The sequence below is a fragment of the Manis pentadactyla genome, chromosome 7 (genome assembly GCF_030020395.1).
Source record: "Manis pentadactyla isolate mManPen7 chromosome 7, mManPen7.hap1, whole genome shotgun sequence".
Classification (NCBI taxonomy): domain Eukaryota; kingdom Metazoa; phylum Chordata; class Mammalia; order Pholidota; family Manidae; genus Manis; species Manis pentadactyla.
This window is the reverse complement of record NC_080025.1, coordinates 9507470-9525785: the sequence shown is the minus strand read 5'-3', so window position 1 is coordinate 9525785 and position 18316 is coordinate 9507470. Positions and strand designations below refer to the sequence as shown.

At 40.9% G+C, this 18316-nt stretch overlaps 1 long non-coding RNA gene across 1 annotated transcript; it reads right to left on the bottom strand.

Annotated features, from left to right (window-relative positions):
* Window positions 1-8224: 8224 nt before the first annotated feature.
* LOC130684365 (uncharacterized) lies at window positions 8225-17882 on the bottom strand. The gene is made up of 3 exons (XR_008998614.1): window positions 17717-17882; window positions 11917-12164; window positions 8225-8458 (listed from the first exon to the last, which is right to left on the bottom strand). It is a non-coding gene; the product is annotated as an uncharacterized LOC130684365 (long non-coding RNA).
* Window positions 17883-18316: the final 434 nt, after the last annotated feature.

Genomic DNA, 18316 nt, shown 5'->3' with positions numbered 1-18316 from the left:
TTTCCAGATTGGCTTCCTTCACTTAGTAATATGCATTTAAGGTTTCTCCATGTCTTTTTATGGCTTGATAGCTCATCATTTTTTAGGAATAATATTCCCTTGTCTGGCTGTAACACAGTTTATCCACTCACCTACCAAAGGACATCTGAGTTGCTTCCAAGTTTAGACAATTATGAACACAGCTGCATAACCATCCATGGGCAGGTTCATGTGTGAACATAGTTTTCAAGTCCTTTGAATAAATGCATGTGGTAAGGGTATGTAAGCTTTGGAAGAAACAGCTAAACTGTCTTCTCAAGTAGCGGTACCATTTGGCATTTGCACTGGCAACGAGTGAGGTTCCTGTGTCCACATTCTCACTAGCTTTTGCTGTTACCAGTGTTTGGACTTTCCCCATTCTGATAGGTATACAGTGGTATCTCACTGCTGTTTTAATTTGCAGTTCCCTAATGACATAGGATTTTGATTATCTTTTCATATTATTTGCCATCTGTGTATCTTCTTTGGTGAGGTGTGCAGATCTTCTGCCCATTTTTCCCTTTTCAAATAGATATATTTTTCAGAGCAGTTTTAGGCTGATAGGCTGTATGTAGCCTTTTCAGATTGGCCTCTTTTACTGAGTAAGTATGCATTTTACGTTCCTCCATGTCTTTTCATGGCTTAACAGCTCATTTCCCTTTGCACTGAATAATATTCCATTGTCTGTCATAATTTCATATAATATGATAAATGGTACTTTAAAAATGTGGTTTCTTGACTTCACATAAGACTTTTTTTCTGACTTGCTTTTCTGTAAATTCATTTACTAGAACATCAAAAATTATACTTTTAGCAATTTCATTTTCAATCAATACAATCAATTGAAAGCAATATAAGTCACTCTTGGCAAATGCAAAATCAATAATTTTTTATAATTTTTTATTTTGAGAAGGATGAAACTACTTCTAGAGTTGTGAGGAGTATTATGGTCTGTAACAGCATTGGGATATATTTGGTAAATTATTTTGAAATGTAAAGTTTAGCATAACGAGAGACGATGGTTCTAACAGGACAATTTTTCTAAATAGGATTTAACTCATCATACAAATCAACTTTGTGTAAATCTGAATCAAATTTAAAATTTAAAATTTACACATAGGGTATTTTAAGGTTTTCTCTGGCATTTCTTCTAATTTGTAGAGGTTTCTGAAATGGCTTCATGATTTTTATATAACTTAAAACACTTCTATATGCATTCTATAATCGTATCTTCAATTACAAGGAAAATTTAATTTAAAAATTTTCTTCCTCATTAATAACTGGTTCATTTGAAGCTTTTTATAAAAAATAGTGCTATTTCTGTTGACTACGAAGACCTTTAAATTTAATGTTCAAGCCTGTGGATATTTGCTTTGCAATGTTCCAGCAGTTGTAAAAACAGGAGATCCTAAACTCTTTGAGGATTCTAAATAACTTCCTGATACGCTTTATTGCAATGACCATGATTATACTTTATTTTGTAATAATTTTTTGGCAAACTTTACTGCCTGAGCACCCACAGTTCCTTTTCTGATGCTCTGGCCAGAGTCAATACCTGTGAAGACTTGGCAAGGATGAGCTCTGGAAACAGCGGTCAAGCTGCACTCCTCACAGGTCCTGGCGCTGCCCCCAGCTGGAGCCACTCTTTTCCCCAGTGGCTGTACTGCCACAGTAACTGTCATCACCCCCAGCAGGGCCCGGCCCTGGCCTGAGCACCTCTGGAGTCCACAGTGCCCACACTGTCCTCAAGGCGTACATGTTTGTGTGTGGCCATCAGGCCGACTGCCGTTGTCCCATGGGACTTCACTTACAAAACACAAATACAAAAATAAAATTATTAAGAATTTTAAGATGGCAACAGCAGAGCATTAAACCACACATGCAAAGTGAAAGAAGCTAGTCACAAAAGACCACATATCATATGATACCATTTATATGAAACCAAGTCACCAACTCAGGAAGCTAGCCCTGATTTTTACTTGGCCATTCCCCAGTGTGGTACCACCCCCCATCAGTAGCACCTGAGGGTCACTGGGGGGTGGTAGCATCCCTTAGCCTGTTACCCGGGGTGGTCACCCCACCTCCTCCATAGGCTCCTGCCTGGCACACATCCGGCAGCCTTCCAGAAGTGGTTGTGCCTGCCTCCTCCACGGCTTTCCGGACTATTACTCCACAATGCCAACGTCCCTTCTGATCAATGCCCCCAATCAATATGCTGCCTGTTTTGCCAGATAAAGGACTGGCAGTCCTTACACAAATCAGACCTCTTTTCTCTTCCTACCCAAGGCTCCTCTCTCCCCCCTGCTGGTGGCATTGTCTGGAAGGTAGGGGTACAGACAACATTCAAAGAGGTAATTACTACAAATTATTATTAACTCTAAATATTAGAAGCGTCTCACTTCAGAACCGGGCTATTTAGATCAATAACTTTTAGGTCAAGGCATGTTCATAATCCCGAGCATGACAATTAAAAGGGCAAAGTTATAAATAGCCTGGTTGTCCTGCTCCTCTGCCCTGCGACTACTGCAGCTCCTCCCTGGCACATCAGATTCTGAAGTGAGGACCTAAGGAAAGCTGTCACAACACTGGCGGAAGGTCACACTTGTGCAGTGTGGCGTGTGCCCAGAAACTGAAGCTTATAAATCAAGCTGAAAGCTGGTGAAGCTGCGAGATTTATGGCTCATTTGAAGAAACGCTAACTCGTCTGTAAATTGATACACCAAATTGAGCTCCATCTTCTTACCTAACACTGTTTAAACTGGCAGGCGTGGTCTCTTGGGAGATTTAATTGCAGCGTGGTAAATTAAACGGAGTCTCCTGTGACTTGACAGAGATCTTGCAGAGCGAACGCAAGTGGTGTCTAACCAGCAATGAAGAGATGGAAGAGGGTCTCCAACACGTCTTCAGCCCAAACAGTGGAAGAGACTTGAACAAATTAACTTACGGAGTCCATAAAAAAGGCGTGGGCATTTGGGCCTTAAATTTAACTTCATTTAACCCTTTAGAACAAGTACAAAGGCACACTGTGCCTTTACTTATGAAAGCACAACTAGGCTTTAAAATATTTTGAGCATGATCTCAAAAGGTCACGTGATAAGAATATTGCTAACGAATGCCTTTCCCTATCACTCTTGTTTTTTTTTTCCTCTTGTGTTTTCCTAATGAAATTCCTTCTTGAAAACGCTGGAGTTCCAACCATCTTTCAGGAATCTCTATTTTCTGGGCAATTTTTGCCTCCTAATCCTAGGTCAGTAGGACATGAGCTTTCTATGTGATGAGCCACTCCAGACTGGTTAAGCACCCATGACTTCTGACCTTCTGTTTCTGCTTCACTTTTGCAGGGGCTGCTCTTCTCCCTATGGAGTGTCTTTCACAACCTGTTGCCTTGCCCCCCTTCACCACAGTCAAGAGCCATCTGAGCACCAGCTCTGCCTAAACCAGGCAGGGCCTGCATGGAGCCTTCTGCCTATTTACTTTTCCCTCTGCGTCATCTGGTGTTTTGAATAACGACCTGAGGTCTGCTTTTGTTCATGCAATCCCTCTGAGTTTTGAATTCCTGACATAAGTCTTAGTATTTGATATTCTGCATTTCAGATTCTCACTTTCTGCGGTTTAAAATGCTTATGGTCTTATGCTATCAAGCATTAGAATGAGTTATTTAGTAGCTTTCTTTATATATTCTCAGACTAGAAATTTAACGGAGCTGTTTTTTCAGCTTCATGCTCTGTCAACTCTGATCATATTTTAAGGGTTGTTTTCAGGTCTCCTTGACACTGGGGTCTTCAAGATTCCAACAACCCTAGGTTTTCCTGTCTCTCTTCCTCCTTTTGTCCACATCTCTCATTCTCTTCTCCCTCTTTTTAAAAAACTGGTCATAATTAAAAATGGAACTCACTCTTCTATATCTACCCTAGGAGATACGGTTCCCCACTAGTAATACAAGAAATGGGCTGATCGGACACAACTTACTCCTAAACCTTTATTCATTAAACAACCTTCTGATCCAATTTGATCTTCTCAGTGGATTTATTTATATGAGCTACATTAGTAGATTTATCTTTCATTGTCTGTTAAATGGGCAGTCTTATTAATTTGAAATTTAGAAAATGGAGAAAGGAGATGAGAAGGATAAGGAGATAAAAAGACCAGATGACTAAAAACTCAATTCTAACTGAAAAATTCTCTAATCCCTGAGATTCAACACAGTAGATGAGTGATACATTTCATGATTTCACGTCTTTAAAAAAGCAATGCTTATTTGAAAGGTTGGCTGTTGTTAAGATATATTTCACATACCACATAACTCCCCCATTTAAAGTGTGTAATTTGGTGTTCTCCTGGTTTTATACAGTAGTCCCTTCCCAACCGGGGCCGAGGCGACTATGTTCCCAGACCCCAATGGATCCTGAAACTGCAAATAGTACCCAACCCTATATGTATATTTTTTTCCTGTACATACACACCTATGATAGTTTAATTTATAAATTAAGCATTTTATAAAAGATTAACAACAGTAACTAGTAATAAAACAGAACAATTCTAACTGTAATATACTGTAATAAATGTTAATACGTATATATACTGTATAAAAGAACGTGAATGTGGGCTCTCGCTCATAAAAATGCCTCCTTGCAGGGAACTCACCCAGCTCAGTGAAGGTGCGGGATGAAACCTCCGTGACGAGAGGAAGCGCGGGGGATGACGCAGCGCTGTGACGTAGCGCCGGGCAACCACTGACCTGACGCTGCGTCAGAAGGCAGGTCAGCTGCTTCCGCGGCGTGGTTGGCCCGGGGCACTGCAACCTCCGAGAGCGAGCCCGCCCATCAGGCGGGCCTGCGGGACCCAGGAATGGGACTGCTGGGCCCTCAGGGGACTGACTGTTCCTACCCTGGGAGGAACTGACGGGCTGCTTTCCACAGCGGCTGCACCATTTTGCATTCCTACCAGCTGCGTAGGGGGCTCTGATTTCTTCACAGCTTTGCCAACACTTGTATTTCTTTTTCATTATAGGTATGAAGGGTGTCTGATGGTGACCGTTTTTAGTGGGTCGTTGAAAGTAAGTGAGCCATTATAGGAAAAAAAAAAAAAAAGGAGACTGTGCCAGTCATGGGCACCTTTGTCTGCTGGTAGAGTTTACGTCTCCTGTGATGACTCCACTGTCTTTTGGACTAGTATTTATCAAGCATTTTTTTTCCCCCCTAACCTATGCCCCCTTTGGAAAAATGTTAAAAGCTCATGACATCTTGAGGTTCTTACACATCTCCTAGGTTTAGGATCATCTTAACCTTTTGTCTGAAACTTTTTGATTTCACATATGAGGGAAATAAATTTGCCAATTTTGTTTGACCAAATAACAACTATTGGAAACATAATTTCATCAAATAAAGAGCACTGAAGCCTTAAAATAGTAGAACTATTTCAAGCCAAAAGATAGTCTTTTCCAGTCTTACCTGCACACACACACACACACACACACACACACACACACCACGCTATTGTTAATTTCTAGGATTTAAAATACTAGTTTCCCATATGGGTTCCTATGAAACCTCTGCTGAGGGTTTACACTGGAACAATGTTGTTGATACTCCCACAGGAAAGTGGCCTTCTCAGACAAGTAGATAGCCCAGAGGCAGGCGAACAGGTGAATGAAGAGAGAAGTCCTGGAGAAAGAAAGGTTGCCTATGCCTGAGTCGAGAATATTCCGATAGCACCTCTGTCAACTTCAAGCAGCTCTGTGCTAAAAGTACTGGCTCTCCTTGTCCTCACAGTCTGAATATAAAATGGTACTTCTTTGATGAACATCCTTTGGATGCAGAGTGGGACCAGTCTGACACATCTGGGACATCCTGGTCAATCTCAGCCTTTCTAAAGATGGGACAGTAGTATGCCACACATATGCCATTATGTGACACACGATGTGAAGTCAAACGAAGTACACCGTGCCTCATATGAAGGGTTCTTGACTGCACAATTGAACTTGTGCACATCATTTAGAAATTTAGGTATAACTACCAGTTTACAGAAAATGCTGAAGTTTGCAGAACAAGTTAAATGATACCACAAGGAAACAGTCAGCCAATACAGCTTGTGGGGGAGTCTGTAGAGAAATTACTCATTTTCTTTTATACATTGTAACATGTATAAAAGTAGCTGTTATAATATAAAGAGATTCAAGAGACATAGCAACCAAACGTATTTGTCATATTTGTTTGGATCCTGATTCAAACACATAACCCGTACAAAGGCATTTTTAAGATAAAGTGGGGAATTCTAAAGTGCTTTGGATATTAGATTATAGTAAGGAATGGTTATTTTTTTAATTGACAAACAACATCATATTAGTTTCAGGTGTACAGCATAATGATTCAATGTTTGTGTATCTTGTGAAATGATCACCACAATAAGCTAGTTAGCATCCATCACCACCATAGTTACAGAATTTTTTTCCCTAAGAAATGGTTAATAATCTTAAGTGATAAATGTTAGAGGGGTTGGTTTTTAAAAATACCCTACGATCACTTACACACACACACACACTGAAGTATTTATAAGACAGGTTGTCTGAAATTTGCTTCAAAAATGCTCAAGAAAAAAAGCATTTTTTTCTTTTGTGTTTGTTTGAAAGATTCCATAATAAAACATTAAGTAATAAATTTATTTATTTTATTAAATAAATATAAATCTATTTAAATTTATTTTATTAATAATTCCTCCTAGGAAATAACTGTGGGTTAGAATTTAAGAGTACATTCTTTATTAGGGGAAAAAATGAACTTGGGGGAAAAAATAAACATTAATTTCCCTATATATTCTTCTTTTGCATTGCTTTGGGAAGATAATTTGATGCTAATGTGCTCTTTTAAATATGATCGGAGCTCATGACTCTACAAGTCACTGAAAGTTGAAACCAAAATTCCCTCCAAATGAATGAAAGGCACAGTATAGAAAAATGCCCAGTTATCAAGCCTTGAAAGTGATGTAGAGTAACTAAGCTGAGGAAATAACTGTGCAGCCAGAAGGGAACGAGGGAAATGCAATTTGAATCCTAGAATCATAAAGTTAAAATGTTTTTCAGCTGATTTTTTTCACTGTTGATCCCCAAATCCTGTTACTTCTGACAGTGGCATTTTCTGCTCAAGCTGGAGTTACAATTTCAGTTGAGTAGAATGCATGGCCTTGCCCTCCTGCGTGCCCAGGCCTAATGGAATTTAGCTCCGTTGCCCACCTAGGAAGCAAATAACCTGCAGCAAGCGCGGTAACCTCTTACTCGCTGGCTGCCCAGGCCAGGGCAGGCTGAAATCAGAAGCCAGTCATTGGCTGTAATCCTTACTCACACCCAGTTGCTTTCTTGGACAACATTTGAAGGAGGTGGTTAAGCGACATGGAAGAACTCACACCAGTGTGGATGAGATCAAGTGTTCTAAGTGAAGTAGTGGGCAAGGAATTCGTGCCAAGACACCCTGACACAGGGTCCCCTGACACCAGCCCTTAGGAAAACTGCCCAGGCCAGTGCTTCCGAAACTTAAGGTTTTAGTAGATCTTGCCTAGTTTTTTATTTGAATACATGAGATGAGAAAGTATATGCATGTATTCCACATAGTAAAGTTTCATGAAACATTTATTTCAATTAATTTGTTCATTTGCTTAAATATTTACTGAGGACATACGATGTGCCAGGCACCATTTTGGGTACTTGGGATTATAAATAAGTGAACAAAACAAAGATCCTGTTCTGCAGGAACTTACAGTCTAGTGGAGAGAGTGAGACCATAAAAATAAACACAATAAAATGTTCAAAGATTTGATGGGGACAAGAAAAAATAGGGAAGCTTACTGGGGTTCAAGATTCAGGATGGGGGGTTAGTTGCAATTGCAAATAAGGTAAATAAGTAGGCTTTCTTTAGAAAGTGGCAAATAAATGATATGCGTGCATATGGATGCAAGTACACACATGTGTGTGGTGTGTGTGTATATGGACGTGTGCACTGAGTCTACTATAAAATTAATTTCTTACCATGAATCATGAAATCTGAAAAAACGCCGCCACTAGATGACAGATACAACGGGAAGGAAGAAGGCAGAGGGAAGAGGAAGAGCAGCATTCTTCCTTCCCCCCGTTCCCAGGACCGAAGCTAGAACCCGTTTGCTGAGGGATGAGGCTGATGCCCTTTCCTGCCAGCCCTGGGCTGATGTGCAGCACCATCTCAAACCAAAAGATTTTCCACCTTTCAATCTTACTAAACCCAAGCCTTTAAATTAAAAACCCATCCCGACCTTCCACAAGCTCACCAGCAATAGGCTATGATCACAATGGCTATGATGTATCTCCCATACATCCTGTTATGCTTGGAGTCATGGGCCGGTTCCAAATCCTGATGAGGTGGGAGGTAGAGGAGGAAACCCAGGGAGCTTCCTGAAATAGCAGTTCCCAGGAGGACTGTGTGGGGAGAAAACATTTCAATAGCGAGGGAAAAGTCTATGCAAAGTCCTAGAAGGGAGAAAATGTACGTACAGCATTGCGAGAACACACGTACTGTGATCCTAAGTTATGGGATAGTAAAGGGGTGAGAGCAGCATGAGACTGACTTTAGAACCCATGTCAAGGAATCTGGACATCATCCTGAGAGCAATGTGCTGCCACTGAGGGATTTTAAGTAGGGAGAGATTTGTGTTTCATAACGTTGGCTCTGGCGAAAGTGAGCCACAGTGATCTCCAAGTGCAATGTAAGCATACTATGAGGCGGGCCAAACTGTCCACTGAAGAGCGGGAAGAAAATATTAGGTCTGCTTTTCTCTAAAAAAGAAAAATATTAAGCTTTGCTAAGATTTAATATAAAGATTTCAGCATATAATTGTATGCATAACTTATAAGTAAATATATATTGGGGGTACTTGCTCAAAAAATTTTTACTGACGGTCAAACACATTTAGAGACAACAGATGTAGATGAACTGGAAGGAGCCCCAGGGTATCACCCCTCCTCAGTTGTCAGCTGCTAGTAGGCTCGATCCCAACTCTGAGAAACAGGCTCCAACCCGGGTCTTGTTCACAGCTGAGCCCGCACTAGGGGCCAACAGGCAGGGCGGGCTTTATGTATGGACTACGTGAAAGGGTTTCATGGCCACCATCCCAACTCTGGCCCCAGCAACATACTTTGCAGGATGTGCAGGAACCCTGGTGGTCCAGGAGAGAAAGGACAGAAACCGGAGGTCTGGGCAGGAACCAGGAGAGGGAAGTTAGCAGGGTCATTTGCCCAACACCCTCAAGGTTGAAGGAGCCTCAAATTTTGGCTGCTATTCAATAAGTTTGTACAGAGGAACAGAATAAGGCCTCTTACAGAAATGTAGGGTTTGACCTTGAACTGTGTCCTTTTCCTAAGAGACACACTGCTAATCATTACAGAGGCCGTTGTCATGGTTACTCATGGTTGGCCATTCGTAGTGACTGTGAAGAGCTTTCGGCGGTCCGGGCTGTACTGCTGGAAGAAGGGTGTTTTCATGTTAAAAACACTCTGACACATTTGATGACCTCTCTCCAAGAGAGCACTTTAAGATATGAAAAGGCTATTTAATTGTATGTGCTGTGTGTATATTGTGACTCCATTGCCTGTTGAAACCCCTCTGAAAATATATAGTTCCTCATTTGAACCCCTTTTGTACTAGGTTTTCATTCAATCCTTCCTCTTCTCTTAGCTTTAAACTGAGGATATGTAAAATAAAACTTTGCAATCAAGTTTTATTGATTCATTCCCTTTTTGAAAATCTGCTTTGTGTATGATTTTTGGCCTATTTTAATCTTCCACAATCCTCATCACTTGCCACTAAATTATTAATTACCAATTACACACAGATTTTTTTCAAAGGTCAGCCCTATGCAGAGTACAATTTAAGTAAAATGTAACCAATGCATAATGCAAGAGTTTAGGTATTGAAGTTTTTTAAATGTTCATTTTATTTGTAATATAAAGCCACTAGGCAGTTACTTTATTGTTATCCCGTGGTTCATTATTAGATCCTATAGAAACCCATGACCACTGGTACTTGCTAAATCTGAAGGCAGGAGAGTTTCAAGAGAGGGGAACCTCAGAGAGTCTGTATGCTGCCTGCTTTCATTGAATTTCCTTAGAAGTTGTTTAGATTAGCACAGACAGTGGTGGAAAATCCCAGCCTATTTCGGAGGCAAATCAGAATTGTGTGGGATTAAATTTAGAAGATGAAGGCAAACGATCAGTCAGGGATGAACACCTAGGTCCTGCCTGCACACCTGCACAGTGGTTCCAGGCACTGAGCTATGGAACAGTGGGAAAGGACCAGTTTGAGTAGGAAGACAAAAATTCCATTTTGGACATGTTGAACTTGAGAAGCTTTTGCGACATTCAAGTGGAGAAGTAAAGTAGGCAAGATCTGGAGTTAAGAGAAGCCAAGAGATATCAATGTAGGCGTCATAAGCATGTAGATAGAGATCGAAGCTATTGGCAGAGCTGAGATTTTCCAAGGAGAGTAGAGAAGGAGAACAGAGCTTAGAATCCTGATACTTAATGATCAAAGGGTGAAAGTCTCAAGAAGGAAAATAAACTGCTATTGTGTTAAATGTGTTCAGCGGTCAGATAAAAGGAGCATGGACTGATCTCTAAGGCACTGGAGATCCTGACATACACTACGTGGATGTGGCTGGAGTGGACCTAGCAATGAATGGTGAGGAAATAGAAAACATAAGTCTGTACACATCCACCGAGAAACTTGCTTATAAAGGAGAGAGGAGAAATGTGGTAGTGGCTGGAGGGAGTGTAAATCAAGGCATCGTTTTTTGATGGGTTTTGCTTTAAGGTGGGAGAGCGGGTCATGGAACGAATCCAGCTGGAAGAGAGAGGCTGAAGCCACAGAAGAGCAAAGGGATCTTTGCAAAAGGGGCAGGGGCGGGGGTCCACAGGCCCCGGAGAAAGCACCTCCCAATGTTACAGCACGAGAGAGGCTAGATATGTGGGCCAGGGAATTCATTTACAGCAAGCTGAGAGGTTCTTGGCTGATGACTTCAGTTCTCTCTAAGAAGCTGAGTTGAGGGAGGGAGGTAAAAGCAGTAAAGGTTTGAGGAAAGCAGGAAAGTTTCAAAACAGTCACTGACTAGAGAGAGAGAGTAAACCCGGGTAACATATTAGGGCTTCCAGGCAGCGCTGAGAGCTCATCTGAGATCCATGATTATTAATTCATAAAGGCCCCTTTCACAGCCCTAATGGAAAGACTGCTGAAAGCTTACTCAATACTGTTGGTATCTTTCCTGAGAATTCCTTTTAATGAGGGCATCGCAGCAGTTGTCTTCTTCTTTCTATATGTATTTTATTGTCTCTGTTATTCTCTCCTCATTCTGGAACATCAAATACATGAGTAAGAGTTACGGTAACTGACTTTTATTTTCTTTATAATCAAAAATGTATAAACACCAGAGTGGCTGAAAAGCTAGTCCTTGAAACCTCCAAAAACACCAATGTGAGAATTCGTGTCTGGAATATGCAGATGCGAACACACAGATAAAGCCAGAGCACCAAATAAGGGCCTTGCAAGATGGGCTGGGGGAGGGCTGAGTTAAAAGTGCGCAGAATTCAATCAGTCACAAGGAATAAAAGAATCATTAATATGCAATTAAGGAGCTCGTATACGAAACCAAACTCAGAAAATTAAGGAAACCCAAGAATCTGAGTGTCTACAAGCAAAGTAGCTGTGTGACCATGAAAACGGCTGTATGAGACCCAGCAAGGCTGGTGTTGATAAACGCAGTGAAACGCACAGGAGGTAAGATGGTGAGCCGTGAAGACAGACATCCTGGGAGGAGTATGACTGTACAGGGCGACAAAGGCAGAAATGAAAGAAAATACTGTAAATGTACAAACATGTATCTTACCATCTGGTCTCTCACTTTCAGGAAGTTTCTGTCTCCTGGAGCAAGGGAGAGGAACCGCGGGGGTCTCTGACCAGGTGTAAATTCTCAGCAGAGTATTATCTGCTTCAGTGTTGAAGGCTTGGCAGGTCCTCAGCTGGGCTGGCAGGGTCCACCTTGAGTCTGCCCCTTCCTCTGGGTCTCCACCAGGAGATGGCCCTTCTCTTCCTATGTGCACATGTTTGCGCTTTTTGTCCATGTTCAGGAAAAGTCTAAAGAAAAGACCAGCATCCAGGTCAGGAGGTTTCCTTACGATTCACTCCGTTGCCCAAGCCGGCAGCTTGCGTGTGCCCAGCTCCGTCTGCCCCCCCACCATCATCCACCGTGTTAGTCCATCAACAGTTGCTTCTGCCTCTGAAATGTCTTTCCAATCCATACTCCCTCCCTCAATCCAGTGGTTTCTACTTGGACCACCATCGTTTCTCACACAAGGTATGACAGTTGCCTTCAGATTGGCCTCCCTGCTCTGTGTCTACCCCTACCCCTCCCTTTCCCATAATTCAGCTGCTGCATGGCCAGAGATTCATATAAAATGCAAATCTGATCATGCCAGGTCACTGCTAAGTAACGTTGTGGCTCCTGTTGCTCAGAGTATGAAGCCCACACTCCTCAAACCTGGACCACAAGGCCTGTCATCTGCCCTCGGGTTAGCCTCCCCCAGGGATTAACAGTGCCAGCCTGGCTGAACGTGTCTCTGTCACCCCATCTTCTCCTGCTCTCCTCCTTGCCTGCATTTCCCCTGCTACCTTCTCCCTCTTTCTGTCCCATTCACTGCATGAATTCCAGTCTATTCACTCTTCAATTCCACAAATTCAGTCCTAATTCCAGTCTCTGCTTAAATATCATTAATGTCAGAAAGCCGTCCTGAACCCGGTAATTCCTTCATTCTCAAACGTTTTCTTTTTTTTTAAACACTGATGCCAAGGAGACTTTGTCATGTTTTATTCCACCTGTTGGCTTAAGAGCTCTGTGACTGTCAGGATCACATCTATTTCACTCAATGCTATATTCCTAAGCACAGTGCTTAGGCAGTGAAAAGCTTCCAAAAATATTCGACTGAATGAAGAAATGAGCAAATAAATTCCCAATGCAGCCCACAGCTTTTTGGAGCCTAGAAACTAGATTTGGTCCATGTTCCAGATTTGATCAGGCTTGGGGGAAAAGGCTGACAAGGCACTGAATTATATTAATCAAAATTCCTATTTATTCATTTCAGTAAGAAATATAACTGACAAGTGGGCCCAGATTTCATGTAGATCTTATAGTCTGTATGAGTTCGGGAAACCAAATCACAGAAAATTTTTGTGATGAGTATAGATTCAGAGAAAGGGATTTATGGTTCAAATGCTTAATAACATATGGTTTCAATTGCCTGATTCCTTCATTTTTGTAATTGATGAGGACACCTGCCAGGTCAAGACTGCAACCTGCCCATGGCCGGCACTGCCAACACCAGCCTTTCTGACTGCTGTTTTACGACCCTCCCTGCTAACAAACCCCCATAGTAAGAGGGTAAATCCTTTAGAGAAGCAAACATCTTCTATTGTGTTATTTAGAGTCTTTCACCAGCCTGAGAGTCATCAAAGAGATTTGCATGTCTCTAATCTGATCCCTTGGAAGTTTTTATTTTCCTGGCATTTTCATTTGCTCTTTCCCTCATTTCTAAGTCCTTGGTGGTGACATACTGCAAGTGACATTTTCCACTTGAGCATTCTGAGACTGTCCCAGTGTTAGGTGGAGCCCCAGCCTGCATTAGGGAATGTACTGGGTCACTGACTTGTCTGAAATTGAGGGCTTCCTTAGCAATGATATTTGAAAAGAGACCATTGTTGTATCTAAGAGTCAAAATAAATGTTAGAATAGCCTTTAGGGCTAAACCAGCAAGGTGGCTGAAACCATATAGTAGAAAAACAGGCTTGTGGCAATATGCCAGCTCTTTGAAGCTAGAGGGTAGTCATTTTATTTCATCTTTAATTGGGCAGTTTATTTATTTATTTTTTGAGAATGATCATTTTAAAATTTAACCCTGTGTTTTGTAAAACATATACAAGTACCTTATTATTTGTGTTTTCTATAAATTATTTCTTATTCTCCCGGACATATGCAAGTTCTGGCAAACACCGAACAGTCTCTTAATGGTACTTATGGCTAACAATAACTATATTTTCTATTTATGTGTTTATTGTATCTTCTCCTACTAAAATGACAGCTCTGTTTGGGAAGGAATCTTGTCTGCCTCATCCATGGCTGCTCTGTAGGACCTAGAAGTGGATTCAGCCCAAACATGCTGAAATAACTACTGTCACATGAATGAATGAATGAATGAATGAATGCTCTGGGGAGCCAAGAAAGATCGCCTTAGCCAGGTATGGGGTAGAGTTCAACAGTGGAATGGCACGTTCCCGTGGCCCAGATTGGGAGGCCACGGAGGCCATGGGATGGGCGAGTCCACTGGGAAAGTGAAGCACCAGAAGGAAAGAGAAGACAAGTTACAGAAATAATTAGGCCCAGACGGAGGCTCTTCTTCCAGCCCTCCACTCCTCGGAAGCTCACGTGTTACACGAACATAGTCTGTCCAAGTGCCCCTGGGATGGAAGAGCGGGGCAGGAGAAGACACCTGGCCAAACACCCAGAAGCATTCAGTATTTGAGAAATTTTAGCTTATTTATAGTAGTAAAATGTTACACAAATGGTTTGCTTTTTTAGTCCACAGATAAACCAAAATCAAAGGGAAAGGAAATTTGTAGAAGTAATAAGGTAGGTAATGGCTTTGCTAAGTTGACTCCCTGAAGCTCAGTTTTTTAACCACTTTTTCATGCTATTTTCAGCTTTATAAACAAAAACAACCCAATAAGTCCTCTTAGTAACTTCCTGTTAATATGGTTATATTAGAAAGTTACATAGATTAAATCACTTGAACTCCTGTAAAATATTTTACAAATTATCTTGGCTCATTATGCTCTTGTCTCTTGATAAGAAAGGCTGAATGTTTTCAAAATCTCCACCGAAGACCCTGCCTCAGCTGCTCAGTGTCCCTGGACCAGTTTCTCTGGCAGTTTGATACTGGAAAAAAGCTCATCTCCTAAAGAACTGGTGATTTTTTTTCAATGTCTAGTAACAAAAGACACATAAATCATCATCCTTCTTGCTTGCCATGAAGCCCAGCACTAAATGCTGGGCTCCATTTAAACTGCCCTTAGCCTGGTCCCTGGCCCGGGAATCCCTCCCTGCGTTAGAAGTTTTCAGACCATGTGCTTGTATGTCTGTAACCTGCATGCTGTGAAATCACAGAAGTGTGTGAACAATGAATGTTTTATTCATGCCACTGGCTTTGTGCCACAGTGAGCTCCAGGAAGATTCCAATCCACAACTATTTTGTTTTCCACAGTCTCTTATGAGAGTTCATTAATGACAGTCCCACCCATTTATACAAGTCAGCACACAGAAGAAGGTATGTGTATGCTATGGGATATTGTGCTTTATAATTATATTAAAAAATAAACTGTAGCTTATTTATACTCAGAGTTATACATGCTTTTTTAAGATATGGAGAACAATAGTAATAGTTACTGAAAAACATCTAGCTTGGATGCTATTATCTTGTAAAGGTATATATTCATATACATAGTAGTTATGTTAGGTTCTAAAAGACAGAAAGGTCACATTCAAGAAGGTAACCCTTCAATAATCTGGAGACTAAACTGTACAATTATCTCTCTCCTTCACTACATGATTCTTATTAAACTATCCACATTTTAATCATTCTTTATGTAGTTTTGATTGAAAATTCTTGGAATTTTCTTAAGTATGCTTGTTTTTTTAAAGTGTGTGAATTTTCAAACAAAACTAACCCTACATATAGCATATGTCAATTAAGGGATAGTTTCTTCACATACTTGAGTTGAAATCTTTTGGTGTTTAAGTAGTTTTTGTGGCAGACAGTCCCATGGCTGACTGATCATTACACTAGTGATTTATTTCTGTACTTATTAAGTACCTACTGTCTCCTCTAGGTTTGATTAGGTCTAGAGAGGACCTTCTGGAGGGATTGTAATCTGTGTGAGAGGTGTAATCTGGGAGGTGGGGGATTTTCAAAACAAAACAAGTATTATGTAGGCTTGAGGTTTGGGCTAGTCTTGGAAGATTTTGTGGGCTTCAAGTTTGACTTTAAAGAAAGTATAAGATTTAGATGAAGAGACATAAGAAGAATTCTAGTTCTAGACAGAGGAAGAGCATAAGCAGTTTACATAAAGAAAATTGGTAGTGAGATGCGGGTGTGTTCATCCCCCCTAGAGGGCTGGATGGAGACCTTGGGGGGGAGTTAGAAAGAGAAGATGGACTCTCCTAAATGAAACATTGGTTGGAGGGCTGACTGTGGAGCTGGCGAGTTGGGAGTTAATCTCTGAATCTGTTACACACTGAAGAGCCTTGTAAACTCTTGATGAGAGCAGTGAGATAATGAGAGGGTGCTTCAGAAAGAATCCAGTTGTGGAGATAAGAGGTTCTGTAATTACAAGACAGGAACAGGATATGAAGCTTTTCATCAGCATCAACAGCTGTCTGAGCTACAGAAGATCTCTAGTGTCTATAGAAAACTAAGGCTTAGATAGAACAGCAGAGGGGAGAAGAAAAGAAAAAATATTAAATGATCACTCTGAGCTCAACAAGACTAAAGTTTCTAGCATAGCACTAGTGACATAGTAGGACTCAATAAATATTATTTTTATTATCATTCTAAGATGAGTTTGCATTATGCTTTAACAGAAAGTAAGGGAAACATTTGTTTGTACCACCTAAGTTATAATCATATTTCTTCTTATCTTCACAATAACTCTGAGATGGAGATATTAATATATATTAATCTATTAATATATATAAATACATCATATATTAATATCACTTTTTTATAGTTGAATATATAGGCTCAGAATGGCTAAGAAACATACAGCTAATAAATGGTAGAGCCTAGATTTGGACACAGGTCTGTTTGGCTCTGACATTGGGAAACAAAAGATCTGCCAGGAGCTAGAAGAGCAAATGTATGGCTGAAAACCAATTATTGCTATAAACATACCTAAAGAAATGTCAGGGACGAGAATTAGGCTTGGGGTGGATTAATAATTGTGCATTGAGTCCCCTATACAGAATTTTATTGTTGTTAACAAACATTTGATCAATAAATATGAGAGATGCCCTCTCAAAAAAAAAAAAAAAAGAAGTGTCAGGGAGAAAGGACAGTGATCAACAATGGAGCCCAGAAAAAAAAAGGGGAGCCTGAGAGGTGGGAGTAGGAGTGGCTCTGTACAGCGGAAGGACTGGAGATGCTGACTGATACACAGTCACGTGGTTTCCTGCAAACTCAGTCGGCGCTATTTACCTCATCTTCCCATATTTGCCCAGAGATTTCATCACTGGTGTCCCAGATACCTGTCAGAGAGGAGTGCATGCTGTCTGTACTGGGGAGCAGCTGGAGAGGAAGAGTTCAGCAACTGAAAAGGATACCGTGCTTCATAAATTCACGAGACAACGATGGTCTTTTTCATACCCTGGTCCCTCCTGGATTGTATTAGCATTTGCCATTTCCTCCATGTTGCTAGTATGACAATCTGTCATACTAGTAAGAGGAAGTTTCTGGATGTGTGCAGGAGAAGAATATCATAATGGAAATATTACCCATGAGGCCACTGGATGGCCAGCCGGAAGACTTCATCCTGGTGACACCTGCCCTTTAAAAGTTCAACAAAAGGGTGTCCAGTTTACTTACCAGTTTAGATTTCTTGCTATGCCTCCAAGTTCCTGAAATCCTTTCTTGTTCAAATTATCCTCATTAAAGTGTATGCTTAGAAGGGCATATGTCAGTTCCATTCACATTTCACTGCTCAAAGCAAGTTCCATGGCCATGCCTGATGTCAATGGTGCACGGAAGTATCCTTTAGAGGAAGGGCAGCAAATAATTAGTAGTAATAATATAGCCTGTACATACTACAGTATAGGGGAATATATTCGTAAATGATTTATCAATAAGGGGTTAACATCCAAAATACATAAAAAACACATATGCCTCAACACCAAAAAAACAAATGACCTGATTACAAAATGGACAAAGGACATAAACAGACATTTATCCAAAGAAGACATACAGATGGCCAACAGGCACATGAAAAGATGCTCTACATCGCTAATCATCAGGGAAACGCAAATCAAAACACAATGAGATATCACCACACAACAGTTAGAATGGCTGATATCCAAAGACAAGAAGTAACAAGTGTTGGCAAGAATGTAGAGAAAAGGGACCCCTCCTACCCTGTTGGTGAGAATGCCAATTGGTGCCGCCACTGTGGAAAGCAGTATGGAAGTTTCT